Source organism: Miscanthus floridulus, chromosome 9 (assembly GCF_019320115.1).
Source record: "Miscanthus floridulus cultivar M001 chromosome 9, ASM1932011v1, whole genome shotgun sequence".
Lineage (NCBI taxonomy): Eukaryota > Viridiplantae > Streptophyta > Magnoliopsida > Poales > Poaceae > Miscanthus > Miscanthus floridulus.
In genome coordinates, this window is record NC_089588.1 from 97,811,520 (window position 1) to 97,829,529 (window position 18,010).

The following is an 18,010-nucleotide window of genomic DNA, read 5'->3' on the forward strand; positions in this document are numbered from 1 at the left end:
TCTCTCTAGGATGACACATGCGGAGAGCCCTGACAATGTTTCCGTTTGGTCTCCACAATGCCATGGCGACCGCTAGCCACTTTTCTAGCGCTATGCATGGCTCAGTCGCCCACGGACAATGAGTTCATGGGGATAATTGAACATGATACAGAGACTCTCCACAGGCTCCTCACAGAGGAGCCAGGATCATCCTCTAGCTCTGACTCCATCAGGGGGAGCCATCACCCTTCCCGGGAATGCTTCATGGCGCAAACCCCCGAGGGGCACGTTGAAAGTGTCTCTGGGGAAGAGGCTACCCCAACAAGCAACCCTGACGGTAGGTCCAGGGGGGAGGTGGCCGAAGCCATCTTCGACTGCTCCGACGGCAAGGCGAGGCGGGATGAGGACGCCAGCAAAGGCACCTCCAACCGTCCCGCCAAAAGAAAAAACAAGAAGCAATGGCACGACAACTCGCTCATGGCCGCTGCCGACCGCAAGGGTGGCTAGAAGCCCACAGAGGGCGCTCCGAACCACTTTGAGACAATGCTCGAGGGACCAAGCCCAAACCATGCTTTCCCGGCCAAGCATCTATACAAGGATTGCGGCCTCATGCGCAAATACTTGTCCGGGGGCCTCAATAGAGGGGAGCAGGGGAAGGAACCTGCCCCCACCACAGACGACGTAGAGGAGAAGGACGATGCCTTCCCAATGCCAAACGGTGCCCTCATGATCTTCAGAGGATCAGTGGCCTATGACTCCAAGCACCGCCAGAAGGTCACGCGCCGTGAGGTCTATACGACCGGACCAGCCACGTCTGCCTTCCTCCGGTGGTCAGAATCCGCCATAACCTTCGATCGAACCAACCATCCGGATGCCATCCCACACCCAGGAAGGTACCCGCTTGTTATCGATCCAATCGTCGGCCCAAAGCGACTCACGGAAGTATTGATGGACGGAGGCAGTGGCCTCAACATCATGTACGCCAAGACGCTCGACGAGATGGGCATCAACCGAATGAACCTCCACCCCATCCGAGCGCCTTTCCATGGCGTCGTACCTGGCAGATAGGCCGTATCACTAGGGCAGATCGATCTGCCCGTCACTTTCAGGGGTCAATCCAATTATAGGACTGAGACCCTCACCTTCGACATGGTAGGGTTCACCGAAACTTTCCACGCCATCCTCGGACGTCCATGCTACGTGAAGTTCATGGCCGTCCCCAACTATACATACCTCAAGCTGAAGATGTCGAGCCCCCGCGGGGTCATCACCATCGGCACCTCCTTCTGTCGTGCTTATGAGTGTGAAGTCGAATGCTGCGGCCATGCCATAGTAGCCATCGCCTCCGAAGAGCTCGCCGCCCTAAGGGAGGAGGTCGTTGAAGAAGCGCCCGATGCAAAGAGGTCGTCCAGATCATTCGAATTGGCGGAAGGGTCCAAGGAGGTCCTTGTGGACCCTAGCAGCTCCACGGGCAAAAAGTCCACATCAGAACCATGCTCTCCTCTAAATAGGAAAGCACGCTCATCGACTTCCTCCGCGATAACAAAGACATCTTTGCATGAAAAGCCTCGAATATGCCAGGCATCCCGAGGGAGGTCGCCGAGCATACCTTGAAAATCCACCCAGGCTCCAAGCCGGTGAAGCAACGCCTACGCCGCTTCAACGAGGAAAAACGCAGGGCCATCGGTGAAGAGATAGCAAAACTGTTGGCTGCTGGGTTCATCAGGGAAGTACACCACCTAGAGTGGTTAGCAAATCCCGTTCTTGTGTGAAAGAAGAGCGGGAAATGGAGGATGTGTGTCGATTACACGGGCCTCAACAAGGCGTGCCCAAAGGACCCATTTCCTTTGCCACTCATAGACAAAATAGTCGATTCCACCTCAGGGTGCGAAACCCTCTGCTTCCTTGACGCATACTCTGGCTACTACCAGATTGCGATGAAAGAGTACGACCAGCTCACGGCGTCTTTTATCACCCCCTTCAGATCGTTCTGCTACATTTCCATGCCGTTTGGTCTGAAGAACGCAGGGGCGACATACCAGCGCTGTATGCTCAACTGCTTTAGGGACCTCATCGGGTGGATCATTGAGGCCTACGTCGACGACATCGTAGTTAAGTCCAAACGGGCTGACCATCTTGTCACCAACCTCGAACGAACCTTTGCGAAACTCCGGGCAAATAGCATCAAACTCAATCCCAAAAAATGTGTTTTCGGGGTCTCGAGGGGCATGCTGCTCGACTTCATTGTCTCCGAGCGCGGCATCAAAGCCAACCCGGAGAAGATCTCAGCCATCACAAGGATGGGCCCGATCCAGAACATAAAGGGGGTTCAGCGGATCATGGGGTGCCTTGCCACCCTCAGCCAATTCATTTCACGCCTCGGCGAACGAGGACTCCCCCTTTATCGACTCCTAAAGAAATCCGACCACTTCGAGTGGACAGCCGAGGCCCAGGAGGCGCTTGACATGGTCAAGCAATTTCTAACAAAACCCTCGGTCCTGGTTCCTCCAAGCAACGGAGAATCCCTCCTCCTGTATATAGTGGCCACCACACAAGTGGTTAGCGCCGCCTTAGTAGTAGAGCGGGAAGAAGAGGGGCATTCCTTCAAGGTACAGTGCCCTGTATATTTCATCAGCGAGGTATTATCCGACTCCAAAACCCGCTATTCCCAAATCCAGAAACTCCTCTACACCGTCCTCATCACCAAAAGGAAGCTACGCCACTACTTCGAGTCACACCCTGTGATGGTTGTTGTAACATCCCGGCCCAGGGCTTAACAGGATTAATAGGATACTCATACCAATAAGTTGCAACTTCTTTTCTGGAAGCCCATCTACAAATAACTCTGAGGTTAAGCGTGCTTGGCTTGGAGCGATGGGTGACCGACAGGGAAGTTCTTCCCAGGTGCGCATGAGTGAGGACAAAGTGCGCAGAAAACACCTGTGTTGGTCTGTGAGGGCAGTCTATATCTTAGAGAAGCTGCCAGATGTAAGCGGGCTCGGCCTCGGAGAGGCAGGACGTTACACCGTTCTCCTCTTCTTGCGTGTGTTGCTGACAGGCGGACCCCACTAGTTAGCACTGCCTTCTTCCTCTTGTGACCACATTGGACACGACCGTTGTTGCTGACTCTACGCCTCCCATGCCTCCTTCTTTGCCTTGAGCCCCACGTTGCTTCCTGGCCATAAATAGCAGCTACTGACCGAGCCGCCTCCTATCCCGAGCCTCGAAGCAGTAGCGCCTCACCGAGATGCTGCGCCATGTAAACCTTTTAGTTAGCTCATCTAGAAGGAGGTGCAAGCTACCTTTTTAGTTAGATCATCTAGAAGGAGGTGCGAGCTATACTTTGGTGTCCCCCTACTTTATCTTTTCTTAAGGGGGGTGGCCAAGTTGAAGAAGTTGCAAGATGAAGTTTCATACGTTCTATTTATTCATTTGTAAGCATCAATTATCTCTATGATGGTTGCTACCAAGAGAAGTACTTTGCATGATGACTGAAGGAATCCTGCCAATTCTAATCCACCGCCATCAAATCCCCCATCTATAGAGCAAGCTTTGAAGACACAGACTCAGTTATTACAAACTATTGCTCAAACTATGTTCAACAACCCACATCAAGCGCCACCTAATGACAAGCATGGTGAATTTATGAAGGGATACCCACAGACATTCTCATACAAGTGAACCACTACAAGCTGATGACTGGCTTAGAGCTGTGGAGCGACAATTGGACATAGCTCAGTGTGATGATCATGAGAAGGTGCTTTTTGTGTCCGGCCAACTCTAGGGCGCAGCACAAGACTGGTGGAAGTCTTACCAGTATGGATGTCCCAACAATGTTGGACAGGTCACCTAGAAGGAGTTTAGCGAGAGCTTCTGGTCATACCACATTCCCACAGGTGTGGTAGAACTCAAGCCAAATGAGTTCCGGGCTCTCAAGCAAGGATCTATGACTGTGTGTGAGTATCGTGACAGTTAAGAAACACTCGTCTTTGTTTTGCTACACATCCAGAATGTTAGTCGCACCCTATGAATCTGCTTGGGAGTACAGATCAGGATCAGTATCAACAACCCAATGATGAAGTGTAGCATTTTACCTCTCAAGAGCCATGTCAGTCACCTCCAACTATCACCTTGATGAAGACAAATACTTCTACTAGTGAGGAAGATTATGATTGTGGTAAGATTGAATATTATGAGAATGATTTTCTTGAGAAGTTGCTGAGAGTAATCAAAGCCAGAATCAACAGCAGCAGGAGCTAGAACAGAATGTCCATAAGAAGCAAGTGAAAGAAAATAAATTAAAGCAAAACTACATCCCTAGAAGTCTGAACAATGTGGATATGATTACCACTCGTGGAGCTGTCGACACAAAATCTCATCCCATGTCGAGGGCACACGAGCAAGCTGGAAGGGTCCACTCGATGGAGCTGGAGATCTGCCTAGCTTCAGCGTAGGGATGGTCGATACTGCGCGCTCCTCCCGAGACATGCCAGTCAATTTGACCCTACAATTGACAAGGAGAGAAAGCTAATCAGTAATTTAAGGCAGAACATGCTGGTGTTGCCAGACAGTTCTGAATGTGCGGCTCTGAGAGCTGATATGGAAGGAAGTCGACTAAATAGTCGATTCCAGCATGCTCATAATGATAAATCAATTAAAGCTCATAGAAGGTAAATCGGTTATCGTTCAGGATAGATCTCGTTATTTAGACAAACATTAGTCAATGGCAAGATGATGTCAACAATGATTAGTTTTATGCTAAGCCAATGACTGCAAGTAACTGAATCCCTTTTGTATAAAAGAAACAGCTCATCGTCATTTAATCATTTAATAAAGATAAATCTAATGAACATATTAGATCTCATCTATCGCTATGACCAGTGGGGCATGAGGCAAAATCATATAGGCCACTGAAACAACAATAGATTCGATGACCCTAACTTATTACTAATATCAGTGGGACATGAGGCAGAATCATGCAGGCCGTAATACAATAATAAGATCATGGGGCTAACACATCTTTCAACCTATCTTTACTTCAACGGTCTCATGATGTAAACTATTCATGAAAGCACTCGATATCGGCTAAAATAGCCGATTCAGTCATAGCGCACAGTTCAGGTCATGCCCTATCAGGAACAGATCTACCAAATAACGATCCCCACTCCACGGTGCTAATAGTGGGGTGTGAGGCAGAATCACACAGACCGTGATAACGGACCATGGAACGGTTTTCACTAGCCAATAGATCTATTCAAGATCAGACATGCCTTAACCGCACATTATGCATGATCAAGATTGACATAAAATAGCCGATAAAACATAACTCATCATTTAAAGTATAGATTAGATCAAATTTAGATCAACAAACGATGGGTTAAAAAAAGGATATAAGGCCGATCTAGATCAATCCCAATTGGGCGAAGTGATATTGCTATAATTAAATAAATAATGGAAGCAATAAGCAATATCGGTAACTTAATGAATCTATTCGAAGGAATGCCACCCTTAGATAGAGCCGGTAACTTGACCTTAATCTAGTTCGAGCAGTGGACGTTGACCGGATCGATGCAGCCTTACTTGAACTGGACAAGAGTCGATAACTAGCTTATACCAGAGTCGCAGTGGAGGTCGACCGGATTGATGCAGCCGTACGAATAGAAGTATAAGCCATGACGGTACTTATAGACAAGCAGTGGAGGTTGACCGGATCGATGCAACCATACTTGTTGAAGAACTCGCCGAGATCTACTCTACTCCTACTCCTAAGGGGTGGCCGGAGCCGAAAAAAGTAAGTAACTTGTATTGGATTGATTGTGTGTCCTTTACAATAGCCGGGGTTTGATATTTATACTCGGAGCCTAAACATGAATCCTACCCGAGCATGACTCATTACAATCTTCGGCATAGAAGAAAACATTCCTAATTTAAGATAACTTGGACCCTAATCTTTCCCTTTTTGTAGAGTCCGATATGTAGTTTCCTAGCGCCAATCGTAGCTCATCATCGCTATCTACTGACATCACCCAAAGAGATCTGACTCCAGAGTCGTATCTGAATCAGCTGATATCGATCCTTATGCAATTGGTTCCTTGATTGGCATGATTTTGGAAGTTTCGAGTTTCCGCATTTTTCTCTCCAAATTTTGGTGTAAACAGGAGCTAAGGAGGTCGTTTATGGTTTGATTGCAGTAAATTCAACTCATGCCCTGGTTGTTGTTTGACCCTAGGGCATCACATTCATTTATCTCTAGGAAATATGTGGAAGAACATAAGATAACTATGCTTCCGGTGAGGAAACCCCTAATAGTTAACTCTCTAGGAGGAGAAAAGAAGGCAAACCGCATATGCCCAAAAGTTAGTCTTGACATAAAGTGGGTAAACTTCGAGGCAAACCTTATAGTTTTGGAGTTAATGGACATTCATGTTATCCTTGGAATGGTATAGTTGTCTGCATGCAAAGGAGTGATTAAGTATGCTCAACGTTTGGTGCTTCTAACAACGTCGATAGGAGAAAGAATTGAGTTTGAGGGTATTCAACTTGCACCTGAGGAATATGAGAATGACCTATTAGAAGATGTATACCTAGAGGATGTATATCACTTAAGGGCTTCATCATCTAGAGTAAGTATCCTTTGCTCGGTTGATAAGTTGTTGGATCATCTACAAGAGCTTATGTATTCATCAAGATTGATCTAATTCAAGTTATCATTAGTTGGGAGTCCAATCTTCAGCATAGCTAAGACAAGTAGGCATTGATGACATAGGAATGAAATATCTGATAACTATAGATGGTTCTATGGAGTCTCAGGAAATCCCAATGATATACTAAGCATGACAAGAAGGTTTGGGATTGAAGAAAGTTAATGATGTGATTGGAATCCACTCAAAGATGTGAGAGAAACTCAGAGTTTTTAGTAATGAGGTTTGGTTAGAGGTTCAAAGGAGGTTTATCCAAGACCACCAAGATATTGAAGAAGCTTTTAAGTTTGCATGGATCAAGATACCTCAGCTAAGTATTTGATGGAGAAAAAAAGAGGGTTGAAGTAAAACCTATGTATTAGCTTTGTCAGATCCGAACAAGAGCTTTATATCCATTATGATGCACCCTGTCAAAGGTGTGGGATGTGTCCTTGTGCAAGAAGGAAAAATAGAGGCTTATGCAAGAAAGCATGAGATGGAACATCTGAAGTACGATCTAGGGTTATCTAGTGTGGAGCATGGAGGTACTATCTACTTGGGCATGATAAGTGACATCTATGAGGATCATAGGAATCTAAGTAACATCTCCACAAAGATGGTTTTGAGCATATGACATCATTGTTGGTTTGGTATTGATCACGATTATGACTTGGAAAAGTGATATCACCTGGGGAAGAAACACTACTACAAAAAGCATTTCTAGGGGCGGCTGGTAACCCTTTGTAGGGGCGGTTTGCCTAGCCGCCCCTATGCAAGGGTCTCTACAAATCATGCATTTGTAGGGGCGGTTCCCAGGCCGCCCCTACAAATCGATTTGTAGGGGTGGCTCGTATTACCAGCCGCCCCTACAAATCTATTTGTAGGGGCGGATTGTATCACCAGCCGCCCCTACAAATGGATTTGTAGAGGCGGCTGTAGTACCAGCCGCCCCTACAAACAAGTATTTGTAGGGGCAGTTCAATCTAAAACCGCCCCTACAGTACATTTTCTTGCAAAAAAAATTCAAATTTACAATTCAAAATCATGTTGCCGAACGTCCCACGACCAATGTTCCGAACCGCATCCGCGTTGCCGAACACCCCTCGACCAACATTCTGAACCGCGTTCGCATTGCCGAACGCCCCGTGACCAGCGTTCCAAACCGCGTTCGTGTTGCCAAACGCCTCGCGACCAGCGTTCACATTGTCGAATGCCCCGAGACCGCGACTACAAGCACAAGAGTATTCTATAAACTACAATTACAAGTCCAATTCACAAGAATATATATAATCCATCATTAAATATATAAATTCCATACACATTGTTATCAACGTCCTAGAGCTAGCCTTTCAGTCTCACGAAGGTGTTGGTACTGAGGATTTGTACCTAACTCAGACTCTCGGTCATGGTAGGCGCCTCTGACATGTATAATCTGGTCCAATATGAAGTTGCAAAGGTCGCCGACGAGCTCTAAGAGTTGGTCATCCTTGTATGGGTCTCTTTTCATTCCTTTCTCTTCTCTCCACTACAAGAGAACAAGTTTCGGTTTAGTATTTCATACCATTTATGAAGTTTTTATACTACGGGTGAAGAGGTTCAAACTTACCCTTAAGGGGTGTCTCCTATAGGCACCGGTGTTACTCATTATAGAACATATATAGTATCCACAATGTACACTCCCAGGCTTCTGCTTGGGGCACTGTGTGTTTTGCATATAAAAATGTTAAGTAATGCTTTTGACAGCCATGTAATGGAGTACTGAAGAAGTAAGTTACACTCACCGCACATAGTGTTTTTATAGCCAGCTTTTCCTTCCTTGCTGGATCATGCCTTCCAGGATGATTAGTGACATAGAACCTAAATGCCATGTTCGAATTATTTTAGCAAATACAACTTGTTAGTATCCAAAAGTGAACGTTACAAGTATGTATACAAACATATAAGCTAATGAGGATTGTCGATATGTATACGTCTTGAGAATCGATATGAAGTCTTTGTATGTCACTGTGTCCTTATCTAATGAATCAAAGACCCATGCCATGCTCCTCCCAACATTGACGGCTATACAAATCCAGTGGTTGCTGCATGGATTTAATCATAGAACTAGATAAGCTCTTTTGCATCGAATAAAATATATCGAACAAAGCTTTAAGTATAGAGTTGAGCTTACTCAAAGTTGTATGGTAGCCATATAGTAGAGTGTTGTTGAAGATTTTTGAAAGCCAGGGCAATGTATGTCGCAACCTTAAGGGACTCTTCCCTTAGTTTCGCCATACGGATGTGCTCTTTCTCCGGAAGAGTCTTTGCAGCAGCTAGCTCTTTGGCATCAAGTGTCCACCGTTTATGGTAATTGAAATTTGTTTGGGCTATAGCTTGAGGGTCCACATACTCAGCTTTCACACTTGGCATTTGTTTGATAATGTGCACTTGCATTCTACAAATCACGGCTTGGGTTAGTTACAACAAAATTCAAAGATTACATTCATATCATATCAGGAGGACAAGGACTTACAGGCACCACGTGCGAATTAGATTCATCTCCATTTCTCCCAGGTGAAAGCATGTTTGCATGTCATTGAAGTCAAAGATAATTTTCCTGGCTAGGCTTCCAAATGTGCCGGTGGGAAAGCATGCTTGTATGATATTTATGCTCGTTGGGAGAACACGCAAGTACCAATCATGGAACCTTCTCATTCCAAGTGGTAGGCGCTGGATGTCCCGGTTTGGTAGGAAGGGCTTGCCTCTTTCATATGTTTTCGGGCAATCCTTTGACCATTTGATGGCATCAACATTTGGATACTGCTTTGCAATTTGGTGGAGTTTGCTAGTGACGGCCTCCTCAAAACCCCATGATGGGACTTTTTAACTTGGTTCTTAGGCTTGAACTTGTCATGGGAATACCACTTGGACACCGACGAGACATCTTTGATCAGAACATAAACTGGCCTTATGGTGATTGGATGCTTCTTTCAAAGTTCCCATACAGGCACGTCCTCATCTTCTTGTGTTGTAGCTTCTTCAGGAGGCACTCCTTGTTCATGTATCGGCTGTGCTTGTTGAGAAGACTGTGGTATCTCATGATGCACTTGCTCGGTACGAGCTGGAGAAGGTTGTGGCATCTCATCAGGCACATGCTCGCTAGGAGGTGGGGAAGAATGTGGCATCTCAGGAATGTGGGGGTCACGAGACGGTGAAAATATCTCCCCGACCTCAACAACTCGCTCCAAATTTGGGAGAGGGGGAGGCGGCAAAGAAGCAGTCAATATAATGTCCCATTTGTGCCAGAGGATGAACTGCCCCATAACGTCTCTGAGTAACACCAGCCCCTCGGGAGTTGCATAGTCTATCCTCCACTGCATGAACTCGGGCTTCACAGTATGCACCTCGACCCTAGTGTAGTCCGGATGTATCTTATTATTGTGGTGTAAGCCATCGGGAGGTTGTGCCACACCTGTTGCCACCTCCATCACAGTGTTCTGCCGGCCGCTGAGAAACACCAAGGTGCAACTAGTTGGTTCCCATATACGATCGACTGGGGTTGTGGCTGTAGTGGAACCTTGGCTGCTAGGAACTTTCGGAGGGCTGCCAACTAATGCTAGTTCTCCCAACAGCGTCTCTAATATCCGTGGCTCTGTAGATAGTCCTTGCTCCTCCAGCGCCTTCGCAACTAGAGCCTTTACTTGGAGCTCAAGACTAGTCTCCCGGTCTTGGCCATGTTTCTTGTACATGTGCCTATCCTCTTCGAATCCTTGCTTCTAGGTCATCCTTTTCCCTAGCCCCCTGGTGCAGCCTGTGTGCTCCTTGTTTCCCAAGCCAAGGCTAAGCTCGTCCCTCTCTCTAGAAGGATTGAATGAGCCCTTCTCCTTGTCTTCAGCATATTTTAGTATCCTTGATATCGCCTCTTGGGTCTCTAGCTTATCAAACTTAAGATTACTGTCGGATGATTCTATACTCCTTGCATATATCCAGTTCCTTGAGCGTACCTTCAAATTCGTCACATCGATATTCCCAACAGCTACGACCTCTTCGTCCATCTTCCTAAACTGCTCTTCCTTGGCATAGTAGCCACTGGGGCCTAGATGATGGTGGTGTTTGTTCCTCTTCGCCAGCTCGGTGTTACGGGCACTGAGCTCCAATGCCTCCGGTGAAGTCTTCTAAGCCACGAGCTCCTCCCATTGACTAGGAGTTATTTTGCCGAACTCATTGAAGGGAGTTAACCCCTTTTGGATATACTTTGTGTTGAGCTCCGACCTCCAACGTCGAAATGACTCTCCCATCATCCTGATAGCATTTTTTTACCAATTCATGCTTACCCTCCGGAAATCTAAAATTGACCTTCAGCTGCCTATCCCATAGTGCATTCTTTGTGTTCTCTGGTACCACTTTCCAGTTAGGGATTGCTGGGTTCAATTTATCTCTTACTAGGGCCCTGATCGCATTACGAAATTTTCCTCTTAATTCCTTCGGCTCAAGGATCTCCCCTGCTGGCCTGACCTCCGTTATCACATAGCATGCCTTATCTGGATATAGATTTCCTTTTCTATCCCCTCATTTCCTCTTAGGCTTGGTAGTCGTGGTTGTGTCTTGAGTTTGTGGAGCAGAGGCATCGTGATCCGTCTCTGTGGTTGTTGCCTCTGCTCTCCTTTCCTCTACTCCGTCTTGTCTAGCGAGATGTCGCGGACGTCGGCAACGTCTTTTTCGAGTTTCAGGAGGGACCTATATATATGACAGGTCAAAGTGTTAGCAGAGGTAACACAGCCAAAGCTTTAGCAAAATTTACAAGCTAAGGCTTTTTCCCTACCTCCTTGTTTGGGTCAAAATCCTTGTCCAAATCTTCCTCCGTTGGCCTCCTTCTAGCTTCATGTGGGAAAGGATCCTCAGGACTTTCATATCCCTCTTCTGAGTCATCATCATCATCATCATCATCATCATCATCCTCTTCTTCTTCGCCTTTAGCAGCCTCTCCTGCTCTTCCTTCTGATCCCCCTTCCTCCTCGTCACACTGCTCCTGAGTAAGCATCACTTCTAGATCCTTTTCTAACTCGTTATGGAACTGCTCCTAAGTTAGCTGGTCCTCTAGTGCTTGCTCCTCATTGGTTGGGTGCTCATCATGCTCGGGGCATCGGGCTGCACTGTCTGGTGTCCGCGACATTATTTCGTGCTTTATTCTAATAGATGCAAGAAAGTGTGCTTTAGGTACGCGAGAAGGTATAAGAAATCAAAAAGGGCTATAAACCAAAGTAGTCCTATAAAACAACAATATATCAAAAAAAAGAGTAGTAGCAGTGGTAGAGGCCTCAGAAACATGTCAATCATCATCTGATCTTAAACTTGGAGCATCAAGGCATCATAACAGAGAAGAGAGGAGAAGGTAATGTAGGGGCGGCTGCTAATGATGTCAAGTGCCTCATAAGTTCTTGATCATCAGCCCATATTCCATATAATGTATGGACTTAGACAATTTCATCATTGGCAAAACAAAGGAGAGGAGAGGAGAGGGGAGATTTGGCAAAAAAACCAACAGCTGCTTAGCAAACAAAGTGCAGCAGCTGATGGCAAAAGACATGACAACAAGTCCTGGGCAAGTCCTGGGAGATTTGGCAAAAAATCAACAGCAGCCAATAGTTAGTAGCTAGAAGTAGCCACTTAGGAGTAGTAAGTAGAAAGTAGTTGAGTAGAGTAAGTGTAGCAGTAGAGTGGTAGTAGTAGAGTAAGAGCAGCAACCACTTAGGAGTAGTAGTAGGAGCATCACTGAAAGAAGAGCAGCAGTAGGAGTAGCAAGTACAGGGAGGAGTAATAGGAGTAGTAAGAGGAGGAGTAGGAGTAGTGAGAGGAGGAGTAGTAGGAGGAGTAGTAGTAGGAGGAGTAGTAGTAGGAGTGGTAGGAGTAGTAGTAGTAGTAGTAGTAGTAGTTAAGTAGTAGTAGTATAGTAGCAACAGCCACTACACACCAGCAGTATATAAGCAAAAAAACAAAGAAGGAGTGGTAGTAGTAGAGTAAGAGCAGCAACCACTTAGGAGTAGCAAGTAGTAGTAGTAAGTAGAAAGTAGTAGAGTAGAGTAAGTGTAGCAGTAGAGTGGTAGTAGTGGACTAAGAGCAGCAGCCACTTAGGAGTAGTAGTAGGAGCATCACTGAAAGAAGAGCAGCAGTAGGAGTAGCAAGTATAGGGAGGAGGAGTAATAGGAGTAGTAAGAGGAGGAGTAGTAGGAGTAGCAAGAGGAGGAGTAGTAGGAGTAGTAGTAGGAGGAGTGGTAGGAGGAGTAGTAGTAGTAGCAGCAGCAGCAGCAGCCACTACACACCAGCAGTATATAAGCAAAAAAATAGAGAAGGAGTAGTAGTAGGAGCAGGAGGAGTACTAGTAGGAGTAGTGGTAGGAGTAGGAGTAGGAGTAGTAGTAGTAGTAGCAGCAACAGCCACTACACACTAGCAATATATAAGCAAAAAAAACAGAGAAGGAGTGGTAGTAGTAGAGTAAGAGCAGCAGCCACTTAGGAGTAGTAAGTAGTAGTAGTAAGTAGAAAGTAGTAGAGTAGAGTAAATACAGATTTACTCTACTCAGTGTGTCATCACAATCCTAGTTGCAAATGTAGTTTTTGTAAAGTTATTATGCTTATTGCCTATGAATTGTGATGACTATATACAGAAGAAAAGCTGGGTTGTGCTTGGTTTATGGAACCAACTCATCCTAGATGAGGTGGCACATCATGCGTGCATTCCATTAATTTGGTGGAACCTGATCTAGACAGATGTCGTATTCAGACACAATTATTAAAAGGGCTATTGCTGATCTGACCCATGCTTCTTATTTCAGGATCTTGCACACGAACTCAAAGACGTTTTACACTACAAGTCAAGTTTTGAGAACCTAAAATGTTACTATCATCTAAATTTCACTACAAAGATTAAAAGGGCTGGTCCAAATGAATGTAGCATGGACAATCTTTTCTTTGTGGAAGTGAAATGTATGCCACAAGGAAAGCTTAAAGAACTGCTTGTTAACCGTTTCTGCACAGTTAATCTGAATGACAATGGTATTATATACTCTTTATCTTAAATTAAGTACTGTTCAAATTCAGTTATTTGGTCGCGCTAACTTCAACTTATCTGCCAGTAATTGTAATGTATCTCTGGCTGTAGCATATGATCTTTACGGTGTTGACCTGTTTGTTTGCCCCTGTTCCATGTGTGCCACCTTCGTTGTCCTGGAGCTTTTTATTATTTATAATATCAAACTGGTTAATGCACACCAATGATTGCATAATGACTTTTTATTACCTTTAACATTATTGTGTGTTTGTGCTTGGTTGGTTCCTTTGCAGTTAACTCTTTTTTTTGTTAATAAAGGTCACTGCTATGGTTGCACCAGATATGGAGATGTTGGTATGAAGCACCCTAGCAGTTCTGTTGGATACACTGCTGGTCACTTGAATGTGGGTTTGCCATTTGGATACTTTGCAAAGTGGAAGAGGGACTATGAGGATGAGGATGATGATGATAAATATGTATGATGATTTATTTCCTAGGAAGCCTTTCAGTCTTTCAACATTCTTGTTGCTTCAGTTTCAATTACACGTGGTCTCCCCCACTTTTACAGGTGAAAGCTAGGGAAGCTGAGCTAAGATGTTCAAGGTAACGCGTCATATCTTGTGGTGTATGGTACCATTTGTACTAAGATATTTTCGTTTCTGGATTGATTCTAGTTCCCTACTTTTGTATTTATTGTCCTTAGGGCCTTGATAAGCCAGGTGTCATGAAGAAACTATGCACTCTGTATATAGCCCTAGGTAGATAACAGGTTCCTAGGTAGATAACATAATTATTAAAAGGGCTATTGCTTGTGAAATATATATTGAGACACAAGAAAGTGCAATGGACTGTGATGTTTCACTCCAGCACTTTTCTTTTAGTTGCCCACGGAGGAGGACACTACTACAGGAATCAATTTGCGCAGCGTGGCCAAAATGCGCTCCGTGGCGGGCACCTCTTTTGCCCACCATGGTTAACCGGTGGCCGGCTAGCGAGGCCGGCCACCGAGGCGCCCGCTGCGGGAAATTGGTTTACCGTGGCGGGCCACCTTACCTGCCCGCCGCAGGAAATCGTTATTTACCGCGGCGGGCGGTATGAATTGCCCGCCGCGGTTAATACGATTTACCATGGTGGGCTCTTTAAATTGCCCGCCGCGGTAAAGAGTTGATTTACCGAGACGGGCGTTTTATCTTGCCCGCCGCGGTAAAGCCTGTACAAATATACAGCACAACCCCTTCATCTTCTCCATGGGTCTTCCTCTCTCAAAACTCATGGGGGAGGCTTTGCCTAAAATTTGAGGAAACTTTTGATTTGAGTTGAAGGGCTTGGATTTGAGGGAGGAGGACATCATAAGAGGTTCATAAAGGCTCTCCCTCTCTCCTTCCATCCTCTCTCTCTCTATTTCCATCACCTAGAGTTCTCTCTAGATCTAGATCTAGATCTAGATCAATTTTAATGGAAAAAATGATGTCATGTATTTCTTTAACTTTAGATTCATCATAGATGCATGCTTCATCTTTCACATCATCATTTCCTCTCTTTTTCATGATTTTGGACGTAAAAATCATCAATTTCTCCTAATTCTTCTTTATTTAATGTTGATTGTGACGGATAATGTTCGTAGATATGATGGATAGATCGGAATGGATGTACCGGATCGATAGAGTGAATGATCCGCGATACCTCTTTGAATTAAGGAAGTTTATTGCGACTGGTAAAGCTCACCGTGAGAGACTGAAGCGGATGACAACCATATGTCCATGTTCTCGTTGCAAGAACCTGAAAGCCCACCGAGACAGCGAGGTGCAAACTCATTTGATCATGTATGGTTTTGTCGAGGGCTACACAGTCTGGACATTTCATGGCGAAAGAGTTGGTGCGAGTGGCGGTGCATCTGGAGTGAGCTCTTCGACGCCGACGACGACAGCACCACCGGTGAATAAAGATCCTTCAGCAGCAGCTGCGCCAGCCGACAGTGACAACAGTTGTCGTGATTACATCACGGTGGATGATCTAATGCAAGACATGGCCGACGAAGCCAGCGATGGTGGTGATGGTCAGGATACTGTGAGCCACCCCGAGGATGTGCAGCTTGTTGAAGATCTAGTCAAACACTTCGATGAAGACGACGTTGTGTTGGGTTGCCCAAAGTGGTTGGAGAATTTCAGAGAGTTGAAGCAGGCGGCAGTTGATCCTCTCTATAAGGACGGCGGCGATTGTCCGAAGGAGTGCACGGCGCTCCGTTTTAACCTCCATATGTTGATGTTGAAGGCTCATCATGGTTGGTCTAACACTAGCTTCAATGAGTTGTTAAGCTACCTTGCCACCACGTACCCAACGGCTAACAAGGTGCCCGCCAATACTTATTGGGCCAAGAAGCTGATCCGGCCAGTGGCGATGAAGCTTAGAAAGTTTGATGCATGACCTAACCACTGCATCCTGTATCGGGGCAATGAGTATGAGAATTTGATGAGTTGTCCGCACTGCGGCTTTAGTCGGTACAAGAAAAATGCTGGTTGTCGCGTGGATGCAGAAGACGAGGGAGGCTTGCGGGGTGGTCAGAAGAAGAACAAGAAGGGGGCAAAGAAGAGCAGTGCAGCCGAATAGATCTCGGCTCAGCAGGACGATGAAGAAGAGGGTTACATGCACAGAAAAAGTCCAGCACTATCAATGTGGTACCTGCCCGTGACCGATCGTCTGCGTGCAATATTCGGGAACTCGGACGATGCCAAGCTCATGTCCTGGCATGCATCAGCTGACCGCCTAAAAGACGATGGCAAGCTACGGCACCCATCCGATGGCAAGTAGTGGAAGGATTTTGACGAGGCCTACCTGGAGTTTGGCAAGGAGCCTAGGCATGTTAGGTTCGCGCTGAGTACCGACAGGATGAACCCATTCGGTGAGCTTAGCAGCTCGCATAGCACTTGGCCCATCGTGCTCACCATGTACAACCTACCTCCCCATCTATGTCAGAAGCGTAGGTACCTTATGCTGACCATGCTTATCTCCGGACCGAAGCAGCCCGGCAACGATATAGATGTGTTCCTGGAGCCATTCATGGAGGAAATGAAGATACTATTTGATGTTGGGGTCTAGATGGTGGATGCATCCCGCAAGGAGAAGTTCACACTAAAAGCAATCATCTTTGTCACCATCACCGATTACCCCGGTCTCTTCTCACTATCGGGGCAGATCAAAGGGAAGACTAGCTACGTAATTTGCATCGATGAGACCTGCTACACTTACCTTAAGGGATCCAATAAGATGGTGTACACAAGGCACATACAGTTCCTCGCCAAAAATCACAGGTATAGAAGAAGTATTATGAACAAATACTTTGATAATCAGGACGAGCCGCAGCGTGATCAAACGACATAGACTAGTTGGGGGACAAAGGTGTATGAGATGGTCAAGGACATGGATCAGGTGGAGTTTGGAAAGAAGAAGAAGCCACTTGAAGAGGGGCCCAAGCAGACAAGGAAGTGAAAGCAGGACCAGACGGAGGAAGTCCCCGCCACCGTTCCTTTCAAGAAGAAGTCAATTTTCTTCAAGTACCTTTCATATTGGAAAACACTGAATACACCCCATGCCATCGACTGCATGCACCTGGAGAAAAATGTCTTCGAAAGCATGATCGGTGTCCTGCTAGACATCAAGGGCAAGACAAAGGATGGTATCAAGTCATGGACGGATCTTGTCAATCTGGGCATCAGGCCGGACCTTCACCCGGGACCGCCTCAGAACGGTAAAGTCAATATCCTGGGTGCGTCCTGCAACCTAACGCAAGATGAGAGGACGGCTTTTCTTAAGTTGCTTAGGGGTATCAAGGTGCCGACTGGTTTCTCTTCCAACATCAAGAGCCTAGTCTCCATGAAAGACCTCATAATGACTGGCTACAAATCACATGACTGCCACGTCATGCTGACGATGTTCCTACCAATTGCGATTAGGGCTATCCGTCCAGAGTATGTGAAGATGGTCATCACACGGATGTCATACTTCTTTAACCGCATCACCCAGAAGGCCATTGATAAGGCTGAGTTGCCTGCCCTGAAGGAGTTCATCGCGGAGACCCTTTGCCAGCTCGAGATGTGCTTTCCACCATCTTACTTTGATATTATGCCACACCTAATGATGCATATGGTCGATCAGATCCATCAACTGGGCCCCATGTACCTACACCAGATGTGGACGTACGAGCGGTTCATGTCCACCCTCAACAGATACGTCCATAACCGCGCTTACCCGGAGGGCTCTATGATCGAGGCATACACAACAGAGGAGGCCGTGAACTGGTGTATGAGGTACATAAGAGATGGGAGGGT

The 18,010-nt window shown here is 46.1% G+C and overlaps 1 pseudogene; it reads left to right on the forward strand.

The window, feature by feature from the left end:
• The first annotated feature begins 15,940 nt into the window (after window positions 1-15,940).
• Window positions 15,941-17,272, forward strand: LOC136484327 (uncharacterized; annotated as a pseudogene).
• The last annotated feature ends 738 nt before the right edge of the window (window positions 17,273-18,010 follow it).